At 36.9% G+C, this 5,173-nt stretch overlaps 2 pseudogenes; both read left to right on the top strand.

Moving 5' to 3' along the window:
- The first annotated feature begins 718 nt into the window (after nucleotides 1–718).
- Nucleotides 719–2,913, top strand: LOC105060848 (zinc finger BED domain-containing protein RICESLEEPER 1-like; annotated as a pseudogene).
- Nucleotides 2,914–3,352: 439 nt separating this feature from the next.
- Nucleotides 3,353–4,549, top strand: LOC140851216 (F-box/LRR-repeat protein 3-like; annotated as a pseudogene).
- The last annotated feature ends 624 nt before the right edge of the window (nucleotides 4,550–5,173 follow it).

The following is a 5,173-nucleotide window of genomic DNA, read 5'->3' as shown; positions in this document are numbered from 1 at the left end:
TTCCTCCCCCATCGCCGTAGGCAACACCCCCACCCCCCTCCTCCTCCACCCTCAGAGACTGATGCCCTCATGCCCCCATCCAGCTCCTCTGCCTTCCTCTTCCTCTACTTGGACACCCCCCCTCGGGGCTCCACCTTCCTCCCTCGTCACCGCAGGTAACCCCCCTACCCCCCTCGTTGCTGCAAGCAAACCCCCTTTTCTTCCACCCTCAAAGACTGATGCCCTCACGCCCCCATCCAGCTCCTCCGCCTTTCTCTTCCTCTACTCGGACGCACCCCCCCTTGGGGCTCCACCTTCCTCCCCCATCGCCGTAAGCAACCCCCCTACCCCCCTCCTCCTCCACCCTTGGAGACCGATGCCCTCACATCCCCATCCAGCTCCTCTGCCTTCCTCTTCCTTTACTCGGATGCACCCCCCCTTGGGGCTCGACCTCCATCCTCCTCTGCCCTCAGACGCCCCTCCCTCTCTTGATGATATCCGCTGCTTGCGCTTCTCCGATTCCAGCTGCCACTTCTTCAGCTTCGTCGCTGCCCTCTCCCACTCCATTCATGGCCACAAGCTCTCAGGCCCAGTCCCCCCCACCTCTCAAGATATATTTTAGTTTTCATGTTCTTTTATGTGCCTGAAGATATAGGTTTTGTTTCATTTTGTATTTCTAGCATAATTAGTTGCAATTCATGTTTATTTATTTTTATTTAATTCTATATGAAATAAGTTTATGTCTGTGATGGGCAGCAATAAAAATATAGTTGAAGTTTCAAGTGCACTTGGTTGTAGTAGTTCGCAACTGGTAGAGCACTCTAATATAGATAGCTCTAAAATTTGCAAAAAAAAGAGGTCGGAGATATGAAATCATTATTCTAAGGTAGAAAACCAAAAGAAAAGGTTAAATGCAATTATTGTCATGTTATTTTTTCAGCTGATCCTAAAAATGGAACAAGTCATCTTCACAAGCATACAAAGAATTGTAAGTCAAAAAAAAGTCTTGATAAGAGGCAGAAATAGTTAATAGGTAATATAACATCAAAAAATAGGGTTGCATTCAATGAGTTAACTCTTTATTTATTTGATCAAGAGTAAAGCCATGAGGACCTTGCAAGAATGATAATTCTACAAGAGATGCCATTTACAATAGTTGAATATTCGGCTTTTTGGATGTTTGTTAGAAATCTTAGACCTGAATTTTATATTGTTTCAAAGACAACATTGGCATCCGATTGCTTGAAAGCATATGAAAAGAAAAAAAGAAGACTATATGAGTTGTTTAAAGCAAATTATGGAAGAATTAGCTTAACATCTGACATGGGGACATCAAATTAGACATTGGGATATATGTGTCTCACTGCACATTACATCACTAATGATTGGAAACTTAAAAAGCATATTATCAATTTTAAGATGGTGCCTTCACCACATATAGGCTTAGTCATTAGTGATTATATTACAAGCTGCATTTCATCTTGGAACATTGAAAGAAGATTAGGTTCAATCACCCCTGATAATTTGTCAGCAAACACAGTTATGGCCACGGAACTTTAAAGACAATTTAGAAGAGACTTACTTTTGGATGATAGGTTCTTTCATATGCATTGTTGTGCACATATTCTTAATTTGATTGTGAAGGATGGGTTGAAGGCAGTGGAGGGTGCTATTGTTAGGATTCGAGAGGCTGTTAAATTTATAAAGTCATCTCAAGCAAGATTGGAAATATTTATGAGAATTGTCAAACAATTAAAAATGAATGGTAAGAAAAGGATATGCATAGATGTACCTACTCATTAGAATTCTACATATCTTATGCTACATGATGCTATATAATTCAAAGAAGTATTTATGCGACTTGAGACTCGAGATCCTAATTTTGAAAATGCACCAACTGAAGAAGATTGGTCTCAAGGTGCCATTATTTGCAACTTTTTAAAAGTTTTCCATCACATAACTAAATTATTTTCACAAACAAAAAATACAACCGCAAATTTATATTTCTATGAGATTTGGAGAATACAAATGCTTCTAATTCAAGAATCTAGGAGTTCAAATGTAGTTGTGATGATGATGACCTTAAAAATGCAAGAAAAATTTGATAAATATTGAAAAGATTGCTCTCACATTCTTGCTATCAGGTTGTTCTTGATCCAAGACATAAGATGAAGCTTATTAAATATTGCTTTCAAAAAATCTATAATAATGGTTATCGTGCTTCAATTGAGATCAATAAAGTGCGTGATGTTATTCAAAGACTTTATGATCATTATACAATTTTATAGGTGTACATGGCTCTCATGTTCAAGTGGAGGAGATGGTGTCTACATTTCAAGTAGAGGAGATGAGAGTCTTTCATGCAATATTACGAAGAATTCATTCAAGAAGTAGAAGTTGCCCAACCATCTAAGTCAGAATTAGAGATCTATTTAGAAGAGAAGGTATTTTATGATCTCTAATTTATATATCTGCATTAAAATATAATTCAATAATGCTAATAAATAACTTGCAATATTTTTTTTTTAAAAATAGGTTCATCCTCTAGAGAATCAAAATTTTGACATTCTAGACTGTTGGAGAATTAACGAATCAAAATATCCAATATTGTCTAAGATGGTTCGTGATATATTGGCTATTCCAGTGTCTACTGTTGCATCTGAGTCTGTCTTCAGCACTACTGGAAGGGTTTTGGATGATTTTCGTAATAGCCTATCCCCTAATACAGTTGAAGCCTTGATATGCACTCAAGATTGGTTTCGAGACACCTCGTCTTATATTGCAGGTTCAATTTCTAAAACATTCATAAACTTTATCATGCACTATGATATTAAAATTTTATAATTTTTACTTTCATTATATTTTTTATACATAGATACAAACTACAACATTGAAGATTATGAAACGGCTATTATCATTGATGCTGATGATTAGCTCATGCTGGTAACAATTAACTTTATTATTATGTTTATATTGTTATTTTTTTCTTAAAAGTACTTGCATATTTCTTTGCCTTTATATATTTTTATGTTTTACTTTTCTTTGGTTGTAACAGGTGCTACATCATCTTGGGAGATCTTATTTACAGCTAGAGTGCGGATATCATTTTGATTTACTAATGTTTCTTTTAGTTTATCCTATATTTTCTCAAGTAAGATACTGTATTTTCATGATACTGTATCTAATATTGCTATATTGTTACAAGCTGGTGCCACACTCATATTGCTACTGCATTTTATCTAATTTGGTTGTTGAATGCTCAAGTTTAGTTTATGAATATTTTTTTTTCTAAAGTAAAAATGAACATTGTAGCTTGATACAATCTTGAGATATATAAATTATCATCTTTGGCAACAAGTGTATTCTAGATGGGTTTAACATACACATTCCTGTAAGTCCATTCCAACAATGCCCAACCAGGGGAAAGACTCTAGCTTCCATGAGACATATTACTAATCGATTTCTATGCAGGTTACCTGTTTTTTACAAAAGCTTCCTAGGTTGCAATCTATCAAATTAAGTGACTATGAAATCACATCAACTGAATTGAAAGCCATTGGAACTTTCTGTTTATCTTTGAGGGAGCTTAGCTTCAGCAAGTGCTCTGGCATCACAGATGAAGATCTTTCTTTTATTGTGTCGAAACACAGGGACTGTTGAAATTAGATATCACATGCTGTAGTGAGATAACTGATGTTTCACTAGCCAACATCACAAGCTCATGCACATCCCTTACCTCTTTGAGGATGGAATCTTGTAACCTGGTTTCTACGGAGGGCTTTCGTCTGATTGGTCCATGTTGTCATCTCCTGGAGGAACTGGATCTTACAGATACTAATTTGGACAATGAAGGTCTTTTCCTGTCATACTGTCAAAAGTTAAAATTATCAATTTTTACATGTATCAAATCATAGCTTCTAATAATATTTTCTATATGCAGGATTGAAGGCCGTCTCGGGATGTTTCGAACTTTCTAGCCTAAAAATTGGCCTCTGCATGAACATTAATGATGAAGGTCTTGTTCATGTTGGGAAATGTTGTCCAAAACTCCAAGTGCTTGATTTGTACAGGTTTGTGACTCTCTGCTTCTTTTGTTCAAACTGTGACTCTCTGCATACTGCTCAGATGTAACAGATGATTCATTAAGATCATTATCAAAGTGCTTGAACTTGGACACACTAAAGATTCGAGGTTGTCCTCAGGTCTCATCTGTTGGTATCTCAGCTATTGCTGTGGGATGTCGACAACTCACCAAGCTGGATGTCAAGAAATGCTATGATATTAACGATGATGGAATGCTTTCACTTGGCCGCTTCTCCCAGAATTTACGCCAGGTGCAATCGTTGCTTACTTTTTTTCCTTAATATGCCGAGAATGGGATCTGGATTTTAACACATTTAAATTTGTTCACTTTCAGATAAACTTGTCATATTGTTCGGTAACAGATAGGGGGCTTTTGGCACCAGCGAGCATCAGCTGTCTACAAAACATGACTATTTTCCATTTGAGGGGACTAACTCCAAATGGTTTGAAAAATGTTCTATGGGCATGTAATTGTATTAATTTCTAACAAGTTCATAATTCATCTAGCATATTAAAAAGAAGGTGCAGGATTCTTTTATTTTATTGCCTTTATTTATTTATTTTCTGCCTATGTGAATAGTTTTCTTGCTTCATAGTGCGCGCCATTTAAAAACTAAACAGGATTGGACCCGAATCGGATCCAACCCAAACTGGCCCGTATTTCATGGATTGAGGCCGGATTATATATGGATCTGACCCGAATGATCCAGTGGGTCAATAAATTTGGCCATAGACTTCATCCGACCTGATCCGATTTTTTATCAGGATGGACATGGATCAATATCAAAACCCGATCAAAGAACCGGATCAGATCGGGATCACTCAGGACCTGATCTGACCCGACCTATTTGCAGGCTTAGTTGCCATCTATGCTAGCCGTCTACGTTCATCCTGTCAATGCACCTTTCAAGAAGATGACGAAACAATATCCTCTGTTATTCTTTGTCAGGTTATTAGCGTGGATAATGATGAATTGATCGTAGAAGCATTTTAGGCATCCAAATCTATTTGTTTTCCAATTCAGGTGTTAAATCTTGCAACTGATTTAAGGATCGAAATGAGAAATTATGATTTAAACATCAAATTTTATAGTTATGAGAGATTATTTTCA

Source organism: Elaeis guineensis, chromosome 8 (genome assembly GCF_000442705.2).
Source record: "Elaeis guineensis isolate ETL-2024a chromosome 8, EG11, whole genome shotgun sequence".
Taxonomy (NCBI): Eukaryota; Viridiplantae; Streptophyta; class Magnoliopsida; order Arecales; family Arecaceae; genus Elaeis; species Elaeis guineensis.
The sequence above is the reverse complement of the archived record's forward strand: the minus strand, read 5'-3'. Positions and strand labels throughout refer to the sequence as shown.